Genomic DNA, 26,506 nt, shown 5'->3' with positions numbered 1-26,506 from the left:
GGAGTCTATAGCTAAGTATATATCTGTCAGGTAAGTATGTATAAAACTTTATTGTAACATGACAATATCATATTTTATACATTCAACTTACCTGTCAGATATATACATAGCTATTGACTCCGTCGCGCCGACAGAATTTCGAATTTCGCGCACACGCTACAGGTAGGTCAGGTGATCCACCGCGCCGCCGCTGGGTGGCGGGGAATAGGAACCCATTCCCGTTTTCCATCAGATTTTTCTGTCGGCCATACTGGCAACATCGTTGTTGGTATCTCCGGCTGGATTTCGTTTTTGGATACAATTGATCATCGTTTTGGACCCTTTGGTGACGTATTTGGATCGTTGTACTGGCATACGCTTTTGTGATCGTTATTTGGATTTTGGCTTGGAATTTTCATCATGATGTCTGATTCTGGAAGTGTGGTGAGAATGTGTGTGAATGAAGGGTGCAAGGTGAGAATGCCGAAAGCTTCGGTTGATCCTCACACTGTATGTAAAAGATGCAGGAAGTATGAATGCTCGATGGATAACACTTGTCATGAATGTGAGAGTTTGAGTGCTGAAGGGTGGAAGTCTCTAACTTCTTATTTAAGGAAATTAGAGAAAGACCGGTTAAGGAAGTCATCTTCCAAAACCAAGCCTAGCTCTCAATCTTCAAGTGGTTTGGTGAGTAATATTGTACCCTCCTCTAACATTATGAACGCTCCTTGTAATATTTCAGGTCCTTCTCCGAATGCAGATCCTACGGACTCTGCTTCGGAGATAGCAAGCCTTAAAGCTGCGCTTATGAAAATGGAGCGTAAAATGGCTGCCATAGAAGGTAAGCAAAGTAGTGCTGTGGAAAGTGATGTGAATTTCCCCAGTGAAGTGGAGGAGGCGTCTGATTGGCTTCACAACGCTCCCAGGCCTAGACCTCTTTCAAGCTCCCAAGCCCAGAGGAGAAGGAATGTCGAAAGCCTTACGGAGGTTATGGAGGATCCCCACCATCAGACGTCTCTTCGGCAGAATCTGTAACGCCACAGACTGCCAGAGAACGCATTAGAAAAAGCGTTCTACGTGAATGTTTTTCGTCATCGGAGAATTCCTCACCTAAAAGAGGATGGAGATCAGCGGATCATTCTCGTCCCTTGAAGAGGATCTGGGAAGAATCGGGCATAAACTCGAGTCCGGAACGTTTTTCGGAGGACTCCCCGACAGAGAATAAGAAAGCAAAGGTTTTGGCTTCTCCCGATAAGTTGTGGGGAATGGAGAAAGAAGGCTTCTCCTTCCTCTCGTTTAGACAGAGAGAAGAAACGACGAAGATATAAAGGATATGCAAGAGTCTATTGCTTCTCTAGTCGGGGTTCTTTCGAGAGATCCTCCAGAAGAAAGGATGTTAATCTTCCTGTGAAGAAGTCAAAAAACCCTTACTATCAACCTCCCAGAAAAGAAGATTCTTCTTCGGATGAAGGGTCTATTTTTCACAGACCCGCGAGTTCGGGGCGCGAGGCGCCAGCCAGGCGTGAAGCGCCAGCCGAGCGCGAAGCGCCAGCCAGGCACGGACCGCCGGTCAGCCGCAAAGAACTAACACGTAAGCGCGAGGCTCCAATCAGGCGCGACGCGGCAACCAGGCCCTATCCGATATCGCAGGAGACGACTAGGCGCGAGAAGCTGGCCAGGCGCGAGGAGCCAGCCGCGCGTGAGAATTCCTACAAGCAGGAAGAGACAATCAGGCGCGTAGGAGCGTAGCGCCAGCCAGACGAGAAGCGCCAGCCAGGCGCGATGCGCCAGACTGCCGAGAAGCGCCTACCAGGCGAGGGAAGAAGCGCTAGCCAGGCGCGAGTCGCCAGGCGGCCGCTGAAGAGACATACAGGCGCGAAGCGCCAGCCAGACGCGACGCGATAGACGGCCGCGAAGCGCCAACCAGGCGTGAAGCGCGAGTCGAGCGCGAGGCGCCAGCCGCGCAAGAGGAGCCAGCGAGGCGCGAAGCGCTAGCCGAGCGTGAGGCGCCAACCGCGCGAGAAGATTCAACCAAGCGCGAAGCGCCAGTCAGGCGCAAGGCGCCAGCTGATCATGAAGAGCGGCAAGAGCGAGAAGTTATAAGGGGTAATAGAAGATCTTTTTCATGTAATGTCTCGGATAGCGAGTCTCCTACAAGTAGAAAAACCCTAATGCAAAGGAAGCAACCTGGTACATCGAAGGTTACGGTTTCAACCTCCATGTCTCAGGATGTTTTGGTGGAGAAGAAAGGGAGAACTTCTAGATCTGTCAGTCTCTCTCCTTCTAGGAGTATTTCTCCTATAGGGAATGTGTCTACGGACAAAGAATCTAATAAAAGAGCTCGCTCTCCTTCTAGGATGGAGTTGGATGAGGTGTCGGAGGAGAACCCCGAACAATGAGGGGGTATCTAACTACAAAGTGTTAGCCTCTCTCCTCCTACAAGAATTTGGAGACTCTCTAAGCCTGCAGCTCCTCCTTCCCGAGATCTCTGTTCTCCAGTACGAAGGTTCCTAAATCGTTCTTCGTATTTAAAAATGAAACCAGCCATATCAATGAAGAAGGCTATTCAATCTTTAAATAAAAATTGGATGAAGGTGAAGAAGGAAGCTCAGAAGACAGTTTTTTGCACTCCTCCATGTAAGCTCGGAGGTAGGAGGGGAATATGGTACAGGACAGAGGAAGCGATGGGGCTTATGCTTCCATCTTCCGCGGAGGCGGATTTTTCAAGCTTGGTTGAAGCATCGAGAAGACATGCTTTGAATACAGCTAAAGCATATTGGAGCATGTCAGAATTGGATCAACACCTCAAGGGACTTTTTCATGTACTAGAAGTTTTTAACTTCTTGGATTGGTCCCTTGGAGTGCTGGCCAAGAAGGCAAATGAACCAGATGTTTTAGAACCGGAAGTTTTACATTGCATTTTATCCTGTATGGATAAGGCGGTTCAGGATGGATCGGGAGAATTGTCATCTCTATTTGGAGCAGGAGTAGTGAAGAAGAGATCATTATTTGGTTCATTTCTAACCAAAGCGGTTTCTCCTTCACAAAGGTCAGCCCTGTTATACGCTCCTCTCTCGGATCACCTTTTCCCTTCGCACTTGGTGAAGGAGATTTCAAAGTCTCTTGCTGAAAAGGCAACCCAAGACTTATTAGTACAATCCTCCAAGAAATCAAGACCAACAGTAACAGTAGCGAAGAAGACTACTCGTACTCCGGTAGTGCCCTTTCGGAGAGGTTCCACCTCTCGTCCTCCAACGAAAAGGAAGACAGCAGAAAAGCGAGGAAGGTCCTCCTTTAGATCTTTCAAGAAATCAAAGTAGCAGCGAGGTCCTCCAAACATCTGTAGGGGCCAGGCTCCTAAACTTCGTAGGGGCATGGAAGATAAGGAAAGCCGATCCTTGGACGCTAGCAGTCTTGGGGAAAGGTTACATTATACCTTTTCAGGACAGACCACCTTTGTCGAATTCCCCAAAGGAACTGTCGGCGAAGTACAAGGACCCTGTTTTGAGGGAGACACTTCTTCAGATGGTGATAGGAATGAAGGACAAAGAGGCAATAGAAGAGGTTCAGGATCCTTCCTCTCCGGGGTTTTACAACCGCCTGTTTTTAGTTCCAAAGGCATCCGGGGGATGGAGACCAGTCTTGGACGTGAGCATTCTGAACAAATATGTGGAAAAGAAAAAGTTCTCGATGGAGACTTCTGCCTCGGTACTTTCAGCCCTGCGAAGAGGAGACTGGATGGTCTCTCTAGACCTGCAGGATGCATATTTCCACGTTCCTATTCACCCGTCATCAAAGAAGTATCAGGTTTGTGATTCAAGGGAAAGTCTACCAGTTCAGGGCCTTGTGCTTCGGCCTCTCCACGGCTCCACAGGTATTTACGTACCTGATGCAGAACGTAGCCAGATGGCTACACCTGGAAGGCATAAGCGTCTCTCTGTACCTAGACGTTGGCATGATAAGAGCAAAATCCTAGGAACAATGTTTGGAGGATCTGAAGAAAACATTAGAATTGACAAAGGAATTAGGACTTCTCGTGAATCTCGAGAAATCGCAGATGACCCCCAGTCAGGACATAGTCTATTTGGGGATTCAGATGAATTCTCGGGATTTTCGGGTTTTTCCGTCCCAAGAAAGGATTCTTCGGGGGATTCAGAAAGTTACATCCTTCCTAAAGAAAGACAGGAGTTCAGCCAGGAGTGGCTGAGCCTTCTAGGGACTCTTTCTTCCCTGGACAATTTGTATCCCTAGGAAGACTTCATCTAAGGCCTCTACAATTCTTCCTAAAGAGATCTTGGACTTGGAAGAAGGGCCATCTGTCGGACACTTTTCTGGTAACATTGGAGGTGAAGAGACACCTAAAGTGGTGGCTGCTCCCACTCAAAGAGAACAAGGGAGTGTCCCTAGAGGTTCGGAACCCAAACCAAATCTTGTTCTCAGACGCTTCAGAAACGGGATGGGGAGCGACTCTAGGGACAAGAGAAGTCTCTGGCAAATGGAAGAAAGAACAAAGAGATTGGCATATAAATGCCAAAGAACTATATGCAGTGTTTCTGGCATTAAAATTCTTCGAGTCAGAAGTAAGGAATCAAGTGATTCAAGTCAACGCAGACAACACCACGGCGTTGGCTTATATAAAAAAACAGGGGGGACGCACTCGTTTTCCCTATTCGAGATAACGAAGGATCTGTTGTCATGGACGGAGGAGAGGAATATTACCCTCCTGACCAGATTTGTGAAAGGGGAAAGAAATATCAGAGCAGACAGGCTCAGCAGGACGAAACAAGTTCTCCCCACGGAGTGGACTCTGCACGAGCAAGTCTGCCAAAGTCTGTGGAACCTGTGGGGAAAGCCGCAGATAGATTTGTTTGCGACGTTCCTGTCAAAGAGGATAGAGAACTTCTGCTCCTTAGTAAAAGACCCGAGAGCAATAGCGGTGGATGCCATGCTACTGGAGTGGTCGGGACTCGACGCTTACGCTTTCCCTCCATTCAAGTTGCTAGGAGTAGTGATGAAGAAGTTCGTAGCATCAACAGGGACGAGATTAACTCTCATCGCCCCGTTTTGGCCATCCCAAGATTGGTTCAGAGGTACAGGAATGGGACAGTAGACTACCCAAGATCTCTTCCAAACAGGATAGATCTTCTCAGACAACCCCACTTCAAGAGGTTCCACCAAAACCTCCCCGCTCTCGCTCTGACTGCCTTTCGACTATCGAAAGATTGGTCAGAGCGAGAGGCTTTTCAAGCAAGGCTTCGAAAGCAATTGCTAGAGCCCGGAGATCGTCAACTATCCGGGTCTATCAATCGAAGTGGGATGTGTTTAGAAGATGGTGTAGGAAGAATAAGCTGTCCTCCTCCGATACCTCTGTGACCAATATAGCAGATTTTCTGTTATTCCTGAGAGAGGAATCCAATCTGTCCGTAGCTACAATAAAGGGATCCGAAGTATGCTCTCAGCGGTATTTAGAAATAGAGGCTTAAACTTGGCAGAGGATAGAGATTTGCACGATCTCATAAGATCGTTCGAGACGTCAAAATCTATATCCTCTACTCCGCCAAGTTGGAATCTGGATGTTGTGCTCAAATTCCTTACATCGGAAAAATTTGAACCTACCGACCGTGCCTCGTTCAGGGATTGGACGAGAAAGTGTGTTTTTTCTCATAGCCTTAGCGACGGCTAAGAGAATAAGTGAAAATCCATGCCCTAGATTCTCGGGTGGGTTTTAAGAAAGACGCAGCCATCTCTTTTCAAACTCTGTTTTTGGCAAAAATGAGAACCCTTCGAAACCATGGCCAAGGAGTTTTGAGGTGAAAAGTCTTTCAAACTTAATGGGAGACGAAATTGAAAGAACTTTATGCCCGGTTAGAGCTCTTAGGTTCTATCTTAAAAAGAAAGAAGAGTTGAAGGCATGTAAACAAAGTCTATGGTGCGCAGTTCGGGACACGAAAAGACCAATGTCCAAGAATGCGCTAGCGTATTTTATTAGAAGTGTGATTATGGAAGCTCATAGCGATTGTGCAGAGGATTCCTTTAAATTATTACGAGTTAAAGCTCATGAGGTAAGAGCAGTGGCAACATCATTATCATTCCAAAAGAATATGTCCATGAAGGACATTATTAATGCGACCTATTGGAGATGCAACTCGGTATTTGCATCTCACTATCTTAGAGATGTTAAAATTACCTACGACAAGTGCTTCTCTCTAGGTCCTTTTGTGTCTGCGGATACAGTGCTGGGACTGAGGACACATATCGATCCTTAAACTTTTATGAAAAGTCTAATACTTCCATACCATACTGGTGGGATGGGCTCTAACTTTCTTACCTGACGGCTAGTTGTTGCACAGGCGGCCATGGCCTTGTTTAGGTAAGGAACTTTGAGTTTGTCTTACAGGATAGGCTTGGATAAAAACGGTGTCTTTGATTACGGAGATCTCCACTATTTGAGGCAGTTTTTGTGCTACTATTGGTAAAAGTGCTTGGTGTCGCACAGGCGGCCATAGCCCTTGCTAGTGAGGAACTAGAAATGTGCCTTTTAAACGGAGTAGGATTAAAGGCATTGTCTAAAATTCGTACATGGACCTCTCCTGTTAAGACAGTATCAGGATTTTCTGCTGACAAGAGTGCTTGGGCTAGCACAGGCGGCTTTTGGTGCTTTTGACAGTATGAGAATGTGCATAGGTCTTACGAGCGAAGTAGTACAAATTGAAATTATATTTGTTTATTTTTATTTTTATTTATTTTTCATAAAGAATTAGGTGTAAAATATTGTGATTGAGTTTTTTGGTTGTTTGCAAGGAGTCCGGGGATGACTTCTTGCAATCTTAGATACAACATTTGGTTAGGTTAAGGTGATCAGGATCGGGATTATGCTCCTTAGAAAAAAGGTTCTTGTCATATAAGTGGATTGAAACCCTTTGACATAGCCCTTATAGGATCGGCCAAGTAAGTGGATAAGACCCCTTTGGCAGACCTACAAGAACTCTTAGCAATAGATCAATATCTCGCTGAGGCTCTTGAGACTAAGCAGACTCCTGGGCATTAACCATGAAGTCTTCAGTCTAAACAGGTAGGAACCAAGGTTTTATTTTATTAATACCTACAACGATTGTTGTGTTTTCCTGTTAAATCAGTTATTAGCTGTCTTTACCCTCCTCCAATGGTGTGAATCAGCTATGTATATATCTGACAGGTAAGTTGAATGTATAAAAATGATATTGTTATGATACAATAAAGTTTTATACATACTTACCTGGCAGATATATACAATTAAACTACCCACCCAGCCTCCCCTCAGGAGACAGATGGTGTAGAAAAAATCTGATGGAAAACGGGAATGGGTTCCTATTCCCGCCACCCAGCGGCGGCGCGGTGGATCACCTGACCTACCTGTAGCGTGTGCGCGAAATTCGAAATTCTGTCGGCGCGACGGAGTCAATAGCTATGTATATATCTGCCAGGTAAGTATGTATAAAACTTTATTGTGTCATAACAATATCATTTTTACTTCACTGGATAAGATAGGCTCGGTTGGATTGGACATTTTTAATTTTCATACTTTTGATTTAAGAATGGTAAAATATTCATCCTATTTGGGAAGGCTTTGTAATTGTTTTAGTCAATTGACTTTAAATAAATTGGATCCTGGGATTTTTTCGTAAAATTAAACAACAGGAGGCAAGAGTAAGGTAGGATAGTGTAACTGATTGTGATATAGGCTCAGGTCACGCATTGCCTAATGTGGCTTTGGTAATGTTAGACTACTTTGGTGCCAAGTAGCTGTATGATATAGGCTCTGATCATGCATTGCCTAATGTGGCTTTGGTAATGTTTTGACTGCTGTGGTACAAAATAATGTATCCCCAAGGCATTAAGGTTTATTCTTATTTTTCATACAATCAACTTACCTGTCAGATATATACATAGCTAAGACTCTGTCGTCCCCGACAGAAATTCAAATTTCGCGCCACTCGCTACAGGTAGGTCAGGTGATCTACCGGCCTGCCCTGGGCGGCAGGACTAGGAACCATCCCCGTTTTCTATCATATTTTCTCTGTCGCCGGTGGTATCAACATTGTTGCTATTACCTCCTGACTTAGATTCATATTTCATCCTTTGATCATCGTTTCTCGGCTTTTTGGTGACGTATCTGGATCGTGTTTTTGGCATTCGCTACTGTGGACTGTTTTTGGAATTGCTTTTTGGATTTTTCTCAGTATGTCTGATTCAAATGTGAGTGTGAGAATGTGTGTGAATGTAGGCTGCAGGGTGAGGATACCGAAAGCTTCGGTTGATCCTCACACTGTATGCCGTAAATGTAGGGGGTTTCAGTGTTCTGCTAATAATACTTGTAATGAATGCGAGGGATTAAATGCAGAAGAGTGGAAGACTTTGACTTCTTATTTGAAGAAGTTAGAGAGGGATAGGGTTAGACGTCTGAAAGGTGTGAGTTCAAGGCCTATTGAGCCTTTTACTGATAATTCTAATCCTACTGATTTAGATTCTCCCTATGTATCTCATTCACAAAGTGTACTTTCGGAATCGGCCTCGGAAATCGCCAATCTGAAAGCTACGATTAGAGACATGAAGTCCAAGATGGCGGACTTACAAGGTAAGGCTAGTGAAAGTGAGCATTACAGTGAAGTGAGTTCTCCCAGTGTTGTGGAGGGGGCGTTTGATCGTCCCTGCGACGCTCCCAGGCCTAGACCTCTTCCAAGCTCCCATGCCCAGAGGAGAAGGAAAGTCGAAAGCCTTAAGGAGGTCGTGGGGAATCCCCAACGGTCAGACGTCCCTTCAGCTAGCTCTGTTTCGTGGCAGGCTGCTCAAGGGCGCTATAGAAAAGCGTCCTTCGTGAGTGTTCTCGTCCTCTCCCTCTCCCTCACCTAAACGAGGGTGGAAGGAGTCGAATTTGTCGAGACCTCTGAAGCGTCATATGAAAGAACCCGAAATAGATTCGAGCCCAGAGCGTTTCTCAGATGACGCTCCCTCTTCTATTAAGAAGGCGAAGGTGGCGTCAGCGTCACCCGACGAGTACGCAGAAGTACCCTTTCCTACTTCTCCCCCGAGTGATGACGAAAGGTTGCGAAAGCCTCGGGAGGCTGGAGGGCGTCATGCAGTGGACGTGGGAGAAGCGTCAAGGAGAATTATTATGGCAGTTCAAGAGCAACTGACCTCTCTAGTGGGAGTTTTAGCGCCTCGTAGGAAGGACGTTGCGCTGCCAATCAAGAAGTCTCGTCCTCTCTCCCCTGCTAAACGAGAAGCGTCATGCAGACGTGAAGCTTCTAAACATCTTACAGAAGCTCTCGGGTTTCGAGAGCGAGAGCGGTTGATTACGAAAGTTTTGTAACGCCAGAGAGACGTGAGACGTCTTTTAGACATGAAGCGTCATTGAAAACTGTTGGTAGACGTGAAGCTCCGACCAATATTTTGGCGCCAAGTAGGACGCCTTTGGAGAGCGGAGCGTCTTCCCAGCAGCCAAGTAAGCGAGAGACGTCAACCAGGACGCTTGGCGAACGAGAAGCGTCATCCAAGCGGGAAGCGTCTTCTAATTATCAAGAGAAGCCTGAGCTTTTGGCGCCTTCCAAGGCTATTAAAGCGGGGAAGAGGAAAGAATATCATTCCCTTAGCCCCTCTCCTATTAGGAGTTTGTCTCCTCCAGAAGAGGAACGTACAGAAAGGGGAGCGGAGACTCATTTAGATCCCGAGTTGGAAGGAAACTCGGATGATGAATATCAAGGAAGAGAAGGACTGTCGAACTATAAGGTTTTGACTGCCTTGCTTCTTGAGGAGTATGGAGACGAGTTGACTCCTGCCGCTCCTCCTTCTCCGCGCTCTCTGTTTTCGAGTGCTAAGACGAAGAAGCCTTCGTCTTTTCTCAAAATGAAGCCCACCATTATATGAAGAGGGCTCTACAATCCTTAGACTCGTGGATGAAGTCTAAGAAAGACTTAGTGAGAACGGTCTTCTGCATGCCTCCAGCGAGATTAGCTGGTAAAAGAGGCATTTGGTATCAGACGGGAGAGAATATGGGTATTGCTCTCCCGTCTACGTCGGAAGCAGACTTTTCGACCTTAGTTGACGCTTCACGTCGACAAGGTCTCAATTCGGCACGAATTACGTGAGGCATTCTGAACTGGACCATCTCCTCAAGGGACTCTTTCATGTATTGGAAGTTTTCAACTTCTTAGATTGGTCCCTTGGGTGATGTCCAAGAAAGCCCATGATTCGGAAGGAATCGAACCTGAAGCCCTTTTATGCATCATTGTCTTGTATAGACAAAGCGGTACAGGATGGCTCTTTTGAAATCTCCTCATTGTTTGGAGCAGGTCTTCTCAAAGAAAGAGGACGGTAATATGGGGCCTTCTTAACCAAGGCAGTCTCCCCACGCTCAGGGGCAGCGCTACTGTATCGCCTTTGTCTGACTTTTTTGTTTGTTCTTTTTCCAGTTAGTGAAGGACATTGCTCATTCTTTACTGAGAAGGCAACTCAGGATGTCTTTGACACAGTCAGCAAGGAAGAAGAAGCCATGCTTCTACATCTGACAAGAAAGGACCGAGTACATCGGTCAGCCACCCTTTCGAGGTGGTCCGACCTCCAGACCTCCCGCAAGAAGGAAGGCTCCGGAGAAGAGAGGTAGGTCTGCCTTTCGTCCCTTTAAAAAGGGAAAATGAAGCTTCTCTCCTCCAAGCACCAGTAGGTGCCAGGCTCCTGGGATTTGTGGAGGCCTGGACACTGATAAACGCAGACGAGTCTTCATTGGCTATCATAAGGAAGGGATATCGTATCCCTTTCCTGAACACTCCTCCCCTAACGTCAATACCAAGGGAACTAACAGCCAAGTACAAGGATCCTGTGCTGAGGGATACTCTTCGATCGATGGTGGAACAAATGTGGGACAAGAGAGCGATAGAACTAGTACTGGATCAAAACTCCCCGGGGTTTTACAATCGCCTTTTTCTGGTTGCGAAAGCCTCGGGAGGCTGGAGACCAGTACTGGACGTCAGCTCTCTGAACAAATTTGTTCAGAAGGAGAAGTTCTCCATGGAGACTTCTGCTTCAGGTCCTAAGCGTCATTACGACAAGGAGATTGGATGGTGTCTCTAGATCTCCAGGACGCCTACTTTCACGTCCCGATCCACCCTTCATCGAAGAAGTACCTCCGTTTCATGACGGGGGGAAGGATCTTTCAGTTCAGAGCCTTGTGTTTCGGCCTGTCCACAGCTCCTCAGGTCTTCACAAGCCTGATGAAGAATGCGGCGAGGTTTCTTCACCTCAAAGGAGTAAATATCTCCCTCTGTAATCTGGACGACTGGCTCATCAGGGCCAGATCAGAGAGACAGTGCTTGGAGGACCTAAAGCTAACTCTAGATTTGATCAAAGCGTTGGGATTGCTCGTGAACCTCGAGAAGTCTCAGCTGACCCCCAGACAGGACCTAGTCTATCTGGGGATTCGGTAATGGATTCTCGGGGTTTTCGAGTATTTCCTTCGCAAGAGAGAATCGCAAAAGGTTTGCGGATAGTCTCTCTCTTAAGGAAGGAACATACGTCGGCGAGGAATGGTTGAGCCTTCTAGGGACCCTTTCCTCGCTCGAACAGTTCTTCCCACTAGGAAGACTTCATTTACGTCCGCTTCAATTCTTCCTCAGAAGTCTTGGAGTTGGAAAACTGGACAACTTTCGGACGTATTTCCCATTTTCCCAGTTGGAGGGGGATAAGATCGCACCTGGAATGGTGGTTGCCCCCTCTGGAAGAGAACAAAGGGATCTCTCTAAGGACACAGAACCCAGACCTAGTGTTGTACTCCGACGCGTCGGAGAAAGGTTGGGGAGCGACATTAGGCTCGGAAGAGGTGTCAGGCACCTGGGAACCAGCACAGGAGACTTGGCACATAAACTGCAAAGAGCTCTTCGCCGTGCATCTGGCTTTGAAGAGTCTAGAACCTCTGGTGTCGAACAAAGTAGTGCAAGTAAACGTGGACAACACCACCGCACTTGCCTACATTCGAAAACAGGGAGGGACTCATCCTCGTTCCTTTACGAACTGACGAGAGACCTTTTGCTTTGGACATCACACAGGAACATCTCCCTTCTGACAAGGTTCGTACAGGGAGTAAAGAATGTGAGGGCGGACAGACTCAGCAGGAGGAACCAGGTCCTTATACAGAGTGGACCCTACACAGGAAGTGTGTCTAGATCTCTGGTCGCTGTGGGGGACACCTCATGTGGATCTCTTCGCCACATTCATTTCCAAAAGGCTGCCAGTCTTTTGCTCGGTCGTGGAAGATCCAAGAGCCCTTATGGTAGACGCCTTCCTGCTAAATTGGTCTCGAGTAGACGTATATGCTTTTCCTCCATTCAAAATCCTGGGATTAGTAATGAAAAAGTTTGTGGCGTCAAAGGAGACGAGGATGACATTAATAGCCCCCTTTTGGCCGACCCAAGATTGGTTCACGGAGGTGGTATCGTAGACTTTCCAAGATCCCTACCAAGAAGGAACGGATCTTCTCAGACAACCACACTTCAAGAGGTACCATAAAACAAAACCTCCCCGCTCTCGCTCTGACTGCCTTTCGACTATCGAAAGACTTGTCAGAGCGAGGGTTTTTGGGTTTTCTCGCGAAGTGGCAAGCGCGATCGGAGAGCACGCAGAACCTCCACTAGTAAAGTCGATCGAATCAATCGAAGTGGGCAGGTTTTTTTAGAAGGTGGTGTAGATCCAAGAAGTTGTCCTCCTCCACTACCTCTATAGCGGAAATTGCTGATTTCCTTCTATTCCTGAGAGAACAATCTCATCTAGCTGTATCCACAATAAAGGGATACAGAAGTATGCTCTCTGCTGTCTTCAGGAATAGAGGATTAGATCTGGCAGATAATAAAGATCTCCACGATCTCATAAGGTCATTTGAGACTTCAAAGTCGAAGGAACCGGTCCCTCCGAACTGGAACCTAGACGTGGTCCTCAAGTTTCTTCATCTGAAAGATTCGAACCTCCTCATCTGGCTTCGTTTCGAGACATCACCAGAAAATGCCTATTCCTACTATCTTTAGCTACAGCAAAGAGAGTTAGTGAATTACATGCTCTGCAAGATAAAGTAGGTTTCAAGGGAGACTCAGCTATTTGCTCGTTTAAGACACTGTTTTTAGCTAAGAATGAGAATCCTACTCGAATCCCTGGCCTAAATCATTTGAAGTCAAAGGCATATCGAGTCTCGTAGGAAGAGAAGCAGAAAGATCTCTATGCCCTGTAAGAGCTCTAAAGTTTTACATTCAGAGAAAGCATCAGATGGGAGGCTCTAGACAAGGTCTTTGGTGCGCGGTAAAAGACCCCACAAGACTGATGTCCAAGAATGCGCTGGCATTCTTTGTGAGGAACGTCATTACAGACGCTCATAAGGTCTGTTCTGAACGAATAGTTAACAACTTGTTGAGAGTTAAAGAGCTCATGAAGTGAGAGCTGTAGCGACGTCTCTCTCGTTTCAAAAGAATATGTCGCTTAAAAACATCATAGGTACGACATTTTGGAGATGCAACTCAGTATTTGCATCTCATTACTTGAAAGACGTTCGAGTGACATATGAGAAGTGTTTTTCTCTAGGTCCTTTCGTATCGGCGGATACGATTCTGGGTGCGGGAGCCGACACCAATCCTTAAAAGTATATACTTTTCTTCTTTTTAGATATGGTCTGGAGTCTCTTCGAACAATGGAGGACTTGGTTTAGCACGGGCGGCCGTCTATGTTGTTCAGTAAGAGAATCTTGTCATATCTAATTAGATGAGTATAATTTTTTTTTTAGAAATTATGTATGTGTGCGTAGTGGTTTTGAGTTACGGTTGTTGTGACGAGTTCTCGGGGATAACTCGGAACAATCCTTAGTTTCTAACATATGGTTAGGATCAGGTGGTCGGGATTGGTTGTGTGCTCCTTCATAAGGTGTATTGTCATATAAGTGGATCAGCACCCATTGACAAAGTCCTTTTAGGCTCTGCCGAGTAAGCGGATAAGACCCATCGGCAGACCCACAAGAACTCTTGGCCATAGATCATATATCTCGCTAAAGTTTCTTGAGGTGATGCAGACTACTGGGCAAACACCCACGAAGTCTACCACCTATCAGGTAGGAACCAAGGTTTTATTTATACCTACAACATATGTTGTTTACCTGTCTATTCCATATAGTAGCTGTCTCTTACCCTCCACCGAAAGGTGCCAATCAGCTATGTATATATCTGACAGGTAAGTTGATTGTATGAAAATGATATTGTTATGTTACAATAAAGTTTCATACATACTTACCTGGCAGATATATACAATTAAAGGCCCACCCAGCCTCCCCGCAGGAGGAGGTGGAAGAGAGAAATATGATAGAAAACGGGGATGGTTCCTAGTCCTGCCGCCCAGGGCAGGCCGGTAGATCACCTGACCTACCTGTAGCGAGTGGCGCGAAATTTGAATTTCTGTCGGGGACGACGGAGTCTTAGCTATGTATATATCTGCCAGGTAAGTATGTATGAAACTTTATTGTAACATAACAATATCATTTTTATATTCTGAGCAAAAACTACAAACTACTATTGTGTTTAAAATCTAGTTCTAAGACCCAAGTTTCATACATTCAACTTCCCTGTCAGATATATACTTAGCTATAGACTCCGTCGTCCCCGACAGAAATTCAAATTTCGCGGCACACACTACAGGTAGGTCAGGTGATCCCGCCGCCTGCCGCTGGGTGGCAGGAATAGGAACTATTACCGTTTTAAGCCAGATTTTTCTCTGTCGCGGGTACTAGTAACATCGTTGCTAGTTCCTCCTGACTTGAATTTCGAATTTCATTACGCCATTGATCTTTTGGACTGCTATTTGGTGACGTATTGGATCTTTGGTTTGGCATACGCTATTGTGGACTGTTTTTTGGATTTGGCTTTGGAATTTCTCATAATGTCTGACGTGTCGATTTCGTTCAGAGTGTGTGTGAATGAGAATTGTTTTGTGAGACTGCCGAAAGCTTCGGTGGATCCTCACACCACTTGTAAAAATTGTAGAGGTAATGTATGCTCTCAATTGAATTACATGTGATGAGTGCAAGAATTTGAATGAGGAGGAATGGAAGTTGCTTAATTCCTACCTAAGAAAGTTGGAGAGAGATAGGGCTAGAAAAGCCTCTTCCAAGAGTGTAAGTAGGTCGGTCTCTAACGAGCCAGTTAGCGGACTATTGCCTATTGATAACCCTATTGTTTCCTCCCATACAGCTTTACCTTCCCGATTATCGGACTCGGCAAGCTCAACATCGGAAATTGCGAGTCTGAAAGCTTCGCTTAAACATATGGAACAAAAAATTAAAGAACTGGAAGGTAAGTGCAGTGAAAGTGTTCCCAGTGAAGTGGAGGGTGCGTCTGATCGGCTCTGTCTCGCTCCCAGGCCTAGACCTCTTTCAAGCTCCCAAGACCACGTGGCGAAGAAATTGTCGAAAGCCGCAGGGAGGTTTCAGAGAATCCCCACCGGTCAGGCGTCCCCTCGGCAAGATCCCTGTAGTTACGTCCCGGGCTGCCAAGGATAGTCGTTGGAAATAGACGTCCTGAAACAGTGTTTTTTTTCTTTCGTCTGATTCCTCATCTAAAAAAGGATGGAGTTCAGATAGATTGTCGAGACCTTCGAAGAGAACTTGGAAGTCTCCTTCATTCGACTCAAGCCCTGAAGAATTTCCGGAAGAATATCCTCCGGAAAAGAGGAAGAAGAATGTACGTATATTCAGAAGCTTCTTCTCCTGCATCGGAGGTTGGAAAGAGAGACGTAGCTACGAAGATGTTAGAGGATATGCAGAAACAGATATCTTCCCTAGTAGGAGTTCTTAAATCTGATCAGCCTAGAAGGAAGGATAGATTTCTCCCTATCAAAAGATCCCATCCTTTAGAACTATCTGAGAGCTCGGACGAGGCGCCTGCCAGAAGCCTGGCGCCAGCCAGACGTCAGGCTACTGTCAAGCGCAAAACGCCGTCAAGGCGACAAGATGTGTATAGGGAACTTCCCTACTAGGAAGAAAGCACATGGAGTCCGTATCGAGGAGTAAAATTGGAACTCCCGAAATCGGACGAACTCCTGAAAGGAAGCGCAAAGAGCCTGAAGCGCCTGAAGCGCCTGAAGGGAGGCGCAAAGTAAACTGAAGATCTGGAACTCTTTTGGCGAGGCGAAAAAGAGGTCTGGAGCGCCTGAAATGAGGCGTAAGCTCTTTCAAGTAAAAGGAATGAGGCGCAAAGCGCCTGAAAAGCCTGAAGGGGCTAAAAGGGAATACTTATTTAACTCCTGGAGAGCCTAGAGCGCCTGATATGAAACATAGAGCGCCTGGAGAGCCTAGAACGCCTCAAAGGAAAAGCAAAGAGCCTAGGGAGCCTGAGGCGCCTGAAAGAAGAAGCAAAGCGCCTAAAGAGCCTGAGGCGCCTGAAACGAAGCGCAAAGCGCCAGAAGAGCCTGAAGCGTCCGAATGGAGGCGCAAGGCGCCTGCAAAGCCTGAAGCGGCTGAAACAAGACGTAAAGCGTCTAGAGCGCCTGAAAGCAGGCGCAAGGATTTGTACAACTCAGAATACAATTTGGATGAGTTATCGGAGTTTGAAGCGGACTTGGAGGCTCCTCTTTGGGATTTTTCTCAAGATCAATTTTCCCCTGACAGGGTCCTCTAGGTTGTCGCACAGGTGATCGTAGCCCTTGTCGGGAAGGAATGGATCATGAAAAAAAGGGAACGACATTTAAGGACTTCTCCTGTAGGGACGAAAGTTGTCGCACCGGCGGCCGTCGTCCTTGTCAGGAGGGACCTAGGGTAAAAAGAACACATCGGCCTTCTCCTGGCAGGGGACTCAAGATGTCGCACAAGCGACCGTAGCCCTTGTCAGGTTGCAGCCGGTGTTTGCTGCAAGCCCTGTGCATTCCCGAGAGAGGAGTCCCCCGGTCGCACACTCTTCTCGAATAAAACTCAACGGAATTAGAGGATGTTTCGGACTCTGAAGAAAAACAAGGGGGCAGGTCTTTCTGATTATAAGATACTAGCAGCCCTCTTGTTAAAAGAATTTGGAGAGTCTCTGAGTCCTGCTGCCCCTCCTTCTCCTCGGTCTTTATTTTCGAGTACGAAGGCTGCGAAGTCTTCCTCTTTCTTGAAGATGCAACCGACCATTTCAATGAAGAGGGCTTTGCAGTCGGTCGGGAATTGGCTTAAAAACCAAGGTGGAGGAGGCGGGGGGAAGACTGTGTTTTACCTGTCCCCCTTCCAGGCTATCAGGGAAGAGAGGGATCTGGTATGGCACAGGGGAATCTATGGGACTTTCTCTTCCCTCATCTGCTGAAGCGGACTTCTCGACCTTGGTGGATTCGGCAAGGAGGCATGCACTTCTAGCAGCCAAAACAAGCTGGACAATGTCTGAAATGGACCATCTCCTCAAGGGAATATTCCATGTCTTGAAGTTTTTTACTCCCTAGATTGTCCCTTGGGGCTTTGGCCAACAAGACTCAAGACCCTCAGTTTTTGAACCAAAGTCTTGCCATGTGTTTCTGGCATGCATGGACAAGGCAGTGCAGGGACGGATTCGGCTGACAGGGGCATCCTTGTTCAGGACAAGAGTATTAAAGAAGAGGGCGTCTTTGGTTCTTTTCTTACCAAAGCAGTCTCTCCAGTACAGAGGGCTTCTCTTTTATACGCCCCTCTGTCTAAACAGCTGTTTCCTTCTCAGTTGGTAAAGGACATTTCCCATGCGCTTACTGAGAAGGCAACACAGGATTTGCTGGTACATTCTGCTAAGAAGCCTAGGCCAGCTGCTTCTGTCTCAAAGAGGAAGCCAAGCCAAACCTGCCCCGACAGCCCTTTTTCGAGGTAGAGCTTTTAGCCGAGCCCCAAGGAAGAGAGGAGGAGAGAAAAAGAGGAAGTCTTCCATTAGAGTTTCCAAAAGAAGAACGCAAAATGAGATTCCAGTCCTCCATCACCATTAGGGAGGCCAGACTTCTGGGATTCTCGGAAGCATGGGCTTCAATGAAGCAGATTCTTGGTCCCTGCAAGTGCTGAGGAAAGGATACCTCATCCCCTTCAAGAACAGACCTCCATTGACGACGACTCCGAGGGAGCTGTCAGCGAGATACAAGGACCCTGTAAAGAGAGAGATCCTTCTTGGACTGGTGCAGCAAATGTTGGAGAAGGAGGCCATCGAGGTAGTACAGGATCCGCACTCCCGAGGTTTTTACAATCGCCTATTTTTGGTGCCGAAAGCCTCGGGGGGGTGGAGGCCTGTCCTGGACGTGAGTGCATTGAATCGCTTCGTGGAGAAGACAAAGTCTCCATGGAGACATCCAACTCGGTTCTCTCGCTCTCCGTCCAGGAGATTGGATGGTCTCCCTCGACCTGCAAGATGCATACTTTCACGTCCCCTGCATCATTCGTCGAAGAAATATCTTTTGATTCATGGTGCAGGGAAGGATTTATCAGTTCAGAGCTTTGTGTTTCGGCCTCTCGACGGTCCTCAGGTGTTTACAGCGTTGAGAGAAAACGTAGCAAGATGGCTACATCTGAAGGGGGTGAGGATATCTCTTTACCTAGAGGATTGGCTTATAAGAGCGCAGACAAGACAAAAGTGCTTGGAGGACTTGGAGATAGCTCTTCAATTGACCAGATCTCTCGGATTGCTCGTAAACCTCGAGAAGTCTCACACAATCCCCAGTCAGACTATCGTCTATCTGGGGATTCAGATGGATTCTCGGGGTTTTCGAGCGTATCCATCCCAGGAAACGAATCTCGAAAGGGTTGGAGAAATCTCGGTCTTCCTAGAGAAAGAACGAAGCCTCAGCGAGGGAATGGCTCAGTCTTCTGGGCACTCTTTCCTCGCTGGAGCAGTTTCCATCTCTCTAGGGAGACTGAATTTGGAAAACCCTTTTTGCAGGTGCCATCTCAGAAAGGAGTTGTAACATAAGAAAAGGAAGATCTTTTGGATACCTTTCCTATAGGAGAGAGTATCAAAAACCACCTTACGATGGTGGTTAGGACCACTGAGAAGAAACGAAGGAGTGTCCTTGGCCTTTCAGAACCCTCACCTAGTGTTATTCTCAGACGCTTCGGACACGGGGTGGGGAGCAACACTAGGGACGAAGCAAGTGTCAGGCAGTTGGACAGAAGAACAGAAGGCCTGGCACATAAATGCAAAGGAACTCTTAGCAGTGCATTTAGCACTGCAGTTGTTCGAGAACGAAGTCAGAGGCGTGGTGGTCCAAGTCAACTCGGACAACACCACGGCTCTGGCTTATATAAGAAAACAAGGGGGGACACACTCTTTCTCTTTCCTTTCCCACCACTAGCAAGGGATCTGTTGATATGGACAGAAGAAAGGGGAGGGATTCCGACTCCTGACGAGGTTATCGTTCAAGGACGGGAAGAATATAAGAGCAGACAGACTGAGCAGGAAAAACCAGGTCCTTCCAACAGAGTGGACCCTTCATTCACAAGTCTGCCAGCAACTATGGTCTCTTTGGGGGAAGCCGCAAGTGGACCTGTTTGCAACATTCCTATCCAGGAGGATGGAGAACTTTTGCTCGCTGGGGGACGATCCCAGAGCCCTATCCATAGATGCCATGCTCATGGATTGGGAGGGCATAGACGCGTATGTGTTTCCCCCATTCAAGATGCTGGGGGAAGTAATGAGAAAGTTCGTGTCCTCGGAGGGAATGACGATGACATTGATCGCTCCTTATTGGCCTGCAAGAGAAGGGTTCACAGAGGTACAGGAATGGATAGTGGACTTCCCCAGATCTCTTCCCGAAAGGACAGATCTGCTCAGACAACCCCACTTCGAGAGGTATCACAAAAATATCCACGCTCTCGCTCTGACTGCCTTTCGACTATCGAAAGATTGGTCAGAGCGAGAGGCTTTTCTCGCGAAGCGGCAAAAGCAATTGCTGGAGCAAGAAGGTCCTCAACCATGCGGATATACCAATCGAAGTGGGAAGTTTGTTCATGAAACTTACCTGTTAGATATATATATAGCTGTATTCTCCGAAGTCCGACAGAATTTCAAAACTCCCGGCACACGCAGTGGGCGGCCAGGTGGTGAGTACCCATTCCCGCCGCTGGGAGGCGGATATCAGGAATCATTCCCATTTTCTATTCAGATTTTTCTCTGTCGCGGTAGTGAAAACGCCTGTTTCCATTACCTCCGCCTAGGATTTTGAAACTTCATTAGCCGCTTAAGTATCCTACTTATTTTTTTGAATGATTGACTTGGATTTGTGGCTAGGCATACGCTATCATAAATTAATTAAAATTTTTTCATTGCATATGATGTCTGAATCTAGTTAGCTAGTTTCAGACTTTGTTGTCTGAACGCGGGTAAAGGGGAGGCTACCGAAACTTCGGTGAGGACACTCCGCTTAGTATAACGTGACGTTTTACATGTTTTCTTTGTTGTTGAAAAGATCAATGTAATTAGTAGTAATGTTGACTGATTCCGAAAGAAGACGTATGATTCTGATATGTACGCAAATTAGAGCGTGATAGAATCAGGAGGTCTTCCTCCACAGTAAACAGAAGTTAGGATAATGAACCTACTAACCTCCAGTAGACTTATTTTGCCTAACCTGTGGTATGGCTTACGGCCTAGAGGAAGTGTCTGTGAGAAGTAATGCCCTTTCTATTATGGTGGATTACATCAAGTAAGCTTGAAAAAGTGCTCGCTCTCCAATCAGTGTTGTGAGTGTAGCGATGTTGATTTTGCCCCTAGTGTTGTGGAGGGGGCGTCAGATCGGTCCTATAATGCCTCTAGGTCTAAACCTCTGTCGGACTCCCAGGACCAGGGAGGGGGCAAGTTGAAAACCGAAGGAGGGTTACGGGAACCCCCCACCGATCTGGCGTCCCTTCGGCAGGATAAGGCTGCCAAAGATCGTGCACGTGCAGCGAATCATGAAAAGATTAGCTTTTCGTCCTCCGGATGGCCGTTCCTCCCCGCAAGGTTGGGAGCTCTCGGAAAGGAGACTTCGCGCCCTCTAAAAAAGATCTTTAAGAGAAGAGGATTGCTTCACAGTTCCTCTCTCTCGTCAGGTAGGGAGCCGTCCAGAGTAGTGATCTGCGTCCCTTCCCGCTTTCGGACTTTAACTATCGATAAGCGTGACAAAGACGCAAAATGTCGCACAGGCGGCTGTCGTCTTGGTCAAGAGATTAAAAATGTCCTTAAGGCAGGACCCTCACGAGGACGCCTTTCGAGACATTCAACGCTCTATCGAGAGGAAGGAACGTCTTTACTCTTGTAGCAGGATTGTTTTCTTGCTTTCCAAGACGCTCCCTCCTCCTCCCCTCATGGCGCTATGTATACGTTATGTGACGTTCGCTTTACTACGAAACGGGATATTGTTCAAGCTCATAAGCCTGACGTCCGGCAAGCTGATTTGCATAGTCAAACAGCTCGCCAAGACGCATCGTTACTCTGTCCCTAAGGGACGCTCTGTCCAGCGGACAGAGATGACACTGGACAGACTATCCTAGTTTTTTCGACAGGAGAAGGGCAAAGAATTCCTCATACCCAAGAACACACAGGCTCCTTTAAATGCCCTTCTGCAGTGTCGATGAGCGTGACAAAAGACGCAAGATGTCGCACAGCCGGCCGTCGTTTTTGTCAAAAGTGCGAACGTCCTTAGACTCGTCCTGATGACGATCACCGTACTTATGTTAGGACGCTCGCGTTTCATGAGCGGCTCTCCCCTCGCCAGGAAGCCTCTCAAGTTACTCGTGTTGACGCACGTCATTCACTATGACGCTTCCCTTGATGTTCGTCGCTCTTCTATTCCGGACGCTCTTCAAGACGCTCAAAGAATGCAATCAGGACGTTCGGCAAGCACCTCGCGAGGATGCCTTTCGGAACGCTCGGCGTTCCTTTTTTTGAGCGCGTTTCTGGATATGTTCATTTGCATTACTAAGACGCAAGATGTTGCACAGGCGGCCACCGTCTTTGTTAGAAGGTAACGAAGGTCTTTAAGGCCATCTTGGAGACGATAGCCTTACGTCTTCCTATAGTGCTCATCACACTTCAGGAGCAGCGTGCGCTCTCCAGGACGCTTTTCGGGTGGCCTTTCAGAAGACGCTCGATGTCATAAACATTGATAAGCTTTTTGGAAGACGCTCGATGTCTTACACATCTGGACGCTCGCCAGGACGCTAGCGAGGACGCTCGCCAGGACGCTAGCGAGGATGCTTTTGAAGACGCTTTTGAAGACGCTCGGCATCCTACACGTCATGACGCTCGGTAGAGCACTTGCCAGGACGTTCTTCAGAACGATAGGCGTCCTACGCATCGAGACGTTCGGCAGGATTCCTGCAAGAATGCTCTTCAAGAGGGCGTCGTCGAAGAAGAGGAAGGAGTTTGGTCTCGTCAAGATGTCTACTTCGCTTTCTACGAAGGGAGCGTTCAATAGAATCCATCACTTGATGAATTCCAGGAAAACTGTAAGCAGATTTCGGTGTCATAAAACGCCTCGTCTGCTTTCGGGATTGCGCTGCCGAAGGGGAACATTAAGGTCCTTTCTGTCGTAAGCCCAGTCTCTAATCAGGAATCCTGCCCCTTCCTCGATTTCTGCGGGAATCGGGAAGGCTATATGCTCGAATTCCTGGATTACTTTCCGTCATGCAATTAAGTTAGTTCTCATTGACAAAGTTCTTAATAACATTTTATCGCATAAGCGGATAAGTAACAAAATTTCGAAAGAGCTCTCATTTATTAGTCAGAGGCTCATCCAGGAAAAAGACTTATAGACTACGTCCATGAAGTCTTATGTCAAATATCATAAGAAGCTTGAACTTTCCTTTTCGATCTTCGGTTCTCACTTGAGGATTTCCATTTGAATAATATTATTCCTTCTCTTGGCAAAGAGAATGAAGACAGTCGATTTCCATTCTCTCTCTTCCTCGTCGAGGAAAGAATGTAGTAGAGAATTAGATGTTCAAGTGACTGCAATACTTATGTATTTTATCTTCGCGTCATATTACTAATGTAAAGTTCAAGTCATATACGCATATCGTAGTTACCTCTACAGATGGCAACCGAAAGGACTGTTATTTTTAAGTGTATTTAATCGGTCCTTCCTGCAAACTTCCAGGAGTTTCCTGGTGTAAGGCAATGCTTAAAGGTATTGTTACAACAACACCAACTCAGCTTCTGCATCTAGCGAATTATGTTTTTCGCTTAAATATGCCTGCTTGAGAATTTCCTTCTGATCGATAATAGTAACGAAACCTATTCCTTCTGTAGAAGAGAGTAGCTGTAACTCAGCAGAATAGTGCGAAACGAGAGGTTGCTGTCATTGTGGATGACGCAGTATATTTAATCGGTACTCCCGGCAACTTTCCAGGAGTTTCCGATTTAACATTTGGTTAATTAAGCGTAATGTTACGACAACACAAAATCAGCTTCTGTATTTAGCGAATTCTGTTTCGCTTAAATATGCCAACTTGAGAGTTTCTGTTCAAATAATGGAAAATCTATTCCTTAGATGAATAGAATAGCTGGCAACTCGGCATAAGACTGCGAGAAGGTGAACATAAGCTGCTGCCTGTAACTGTCACAGTGTCACACACTGTCACCAACTCAGTTTTAGGTAGCTCGTTGTAATGCTTGGTCGGTTACGTCTCTCTCTCCCGCGGGATTGATTTACGAACCGTATCTCTGCCCTACAATCATGACTTTCGCCTCGGGTTGAGGGGATTTCTGGTAATCATGAATAAACGACTTCCTTTTGCTAAGAAATTTTCAACAGAGATATCTCTTAGACATGTTCGGCGCTGCTTACCGCACTTTAACAGAATTCTGTACGATTCTACCGCAGATAGCACTATTAATAATGCTCCTCCTGCTTATGCAAAGCGCAGCCTTATTAGGGAAGGAAGCATGCTTAGTGAGGGAATGGATGAGTCTGCTGGGGACCATTTCCTCGCTGGAGAAGCTTGTTTCCCTGAATAGACTGCAATTCAGACCTCTACAGTTTTTTCCTACAGGAGAACTGAAATAACATCAAAGATCTAGAGATAATTCTAAACGTCTCTCAATGGGTTAAGGATCACCTCAGGTGAGACTGAGAGGGAGCCAGGCATCCGGACAGAGGTCCTGGCACATAATCTAAAAGGATTGGAAGCAATTTGGTTGGCTCTCCAGTTCCTCGAAGAGTGAGGTTTTGGTCGAGTGGTCCAAATCATCTCGGATAATTCCGCAGCTCTCTCATATCCCAAGAAGAGAGAGATGGTTATCGGCATAGGCACGGAATGTAACGATCCTTAAGAGGTTCGTTACACGATTGCACGTCCGTGCGGATCTTCTCGATCGACGGCAGCAACGACTGACGTTTGAGTAATCCTCGCTTAGAAGTATGTCGAGAGTTGTGGAGACTTTGGGGACGTCCTTTCGTAGATTTCTTTGCAATATTGAAGACGAAGAAGCTTCCTCTACGTTGCGCCCTTATTCTCGATCCGAGAGCGGTAGCAACAGACGCCATCCTATAGTAGGAATGGAATGGGGATAGTTGGGTTAGCCCTTTTCCCCTATTCAAAAGCTTAGAAAATATAATAAGATAATCGCTGGCGTCAGAGGGAGTGAGAAAGACGCTGATCGCCCCATGTTGGCCTTCAAGAGGCTGGATTCACAGAGGTCACGTCCTTCAGAGAGCACTTTCCAAGGACCCTTCCCGAGAGAATCGGTCTACTCTAACAGCCTCACTTCGAGAGGTACCTAAAATCTCTCCGCTCTGAGTCTGAATGCGTTCAGACTGTCAAGAAGCGAGAGGATCTTCAAGATTAATTGCAAGTCTCATTGCCAAAGCAAAGCAGTGCTGCATATTTTGCAGTGTACCAATCGGAGTGGGCCGTTTCTGGACATAGGGCAGGAAGAATGACTGTTCCTCCACCTCTGACCTCTGTGAATTACTTTACCGCCTTCCCATTCCGTCTGAAGTATGGGATAAGCTAGCAGTCCCAACTATTGTAGAATACGGAAATATGTTGACGGCCTCTAGGCTCAGAGATTCGATCTGTCAAACAACAAAGCCCTTCACGATCTTTGAGTCTGTGGAAATCTTGAAATTGTCTAGATCGAAGCTTCCGGCATGGAACTTAGACGTAGTCTGAAGTTCCTGATGTCAAAGCATTTCGAACCTCTCCTTTCTGTAAACTTAATACACGTAACCAGAAAGGCTAATTTTCTAACCACTCTAGCTACGGCAAAGATGGTTAGTGAGGTTTTAGCCATCATCAGAGGTTTTGGCTTTAGAGGACATAATTCGGTGTCCTCTAAGCCTTCCGTTCTTGCTAAGAACGAAAACCCGTCTAACCCTTGGCCCAGAGACCTGGAGATCAAGGGGATGGCACAAATTATTTGGCAAGAGCCACAGAGAGTCCTGTGCCCTGTCGGGTGACCTCTCAAGTTTTATCTTGATAAAACTAAAGAAAGTCGAGGTCATTCGGACAATCTGCGGTGTTCCGTAAAAAGACCAGACTTGCCCATGTCGAAGAACGCCCTGGCGTTATTTTTAAGGAGTCTTTCTAAGAGACTCATTCGTCATGTTTGAACAAAGATTTGAAACCTTTTAAAGTAGATGCTCACGAGGTGAGGGCGCGGCCTCGGAAGCATTTCAACAGAGCATGACGCTCAGTAATATCCTGAGTGCCACGTTTGAGCGAAGCAACTCTGTGTTCGCTTCACACTCCCGACGGGATGTGAAGACGACATAGAGATCTGCGAGTCGCTAGGACCATACATATCCGTAGAAAATATTATTGGAGGCAGGAAGCAGCACGAATCCTATCCTATAGAAAAGGGATAGGTGTGCTTTAAACTTTGAAGGGTTGGTCGCTTGAGGCGCTTTCCCTTTCGTTAGCCTAGAAGTTATGGGACTAACTTCGATAGGTTAGGTCAGGTGGTGGTTTTAGCTTCGTTGCCCTCACAGTATGGTCAATATGGTCTAGTCACATTGTGGTCACGCTCCCGTTGACAGATCATCTAGAGCGCACCAACTACACAGGTCACTACCTTGTTGGCAACTCTAGTAAAGCAAAAGCAGACTTCGGTGACAGTAATCAAGAAGTCAGCTATGCTAACAGGTAAGGAATCAAGATGTCAATCATCTGCACTTGAGGTGTTTCCTAATCCTTCTATTCTGTCCCTTCCCACCTCCAATGGTGGGATTCAGCTATATATATATCTGACAGGTAAGTTTCATGAACAAAATGTTATTGTTATGATACAATAAAGTTTGTTCATACTTATCTGGCAGATATATATAATTAAAGTACCCACCCACCTCCCCTCAGTGGGACAGTGGTAATAAAATCTGAATAAAAATGGGATGATTTCTGATATCCGCCTTCACCACGCGGCGGGAATGGGTACTAACCACCTGGGCCACGCCCACCTGCGTGTGCCGGGAGTTTTGAAATTCTGTCGGACTTCGGAGAATACAGCTATATATATATCTGCCAGGTAAGTATGAACAAACTTTATTGTATCATAACAATAACATTTTTCCGTAGATG

General features: G+C 46.6%; 1 protein-coding gene across 3 annotated transcripts in view; it reads left to right on the top strand.

The window, feature by feature from the left end:
* LOC135207940 (putative nuclease HARBI1) overlaps positions 1-26,506 on the top strand; it is a 70,112-nt gene that overhangs the window by 15,470 nt on the left and 28,136 nt on the right. The window contains exon 1 of one of the 3 annotated variants that reach the window (XM_064239934.1): positions 5,759-6,041. The exons of the other annotated variants lie outside the window; for them this stretch is intronic. The gene's annotated coding sequence lies outside the window, so the exon portion shown is untranslated. Of the gene's footprint in view, positions 1-5,758; positions 6,042-26,506 lie in introns of those variants that run through there. 3 annotated transcript variants of the gene reach the window in all.

Source organism: Macrobrachium nipponense, chromosome 11 (genome assembly GCF_015104395.2).
Source record: "Macrobrachium nipponense isolate FS-2020 chromosome 11, ASM1510439v2, whole genome shotgun sequence".
NCBI classification, from domain to species: domain Eukaryota; kingdom Metazoa; phylum Arthropoda; class Malacostraca; order Decapoda; family Palaemonidae; genus Macrobrachium; species Macrobrachium nipponense.
Note: the sequence above shows the minus strand (reverse complement) of the source record. Positions and strands in the feature narration are given on the sequence as shown.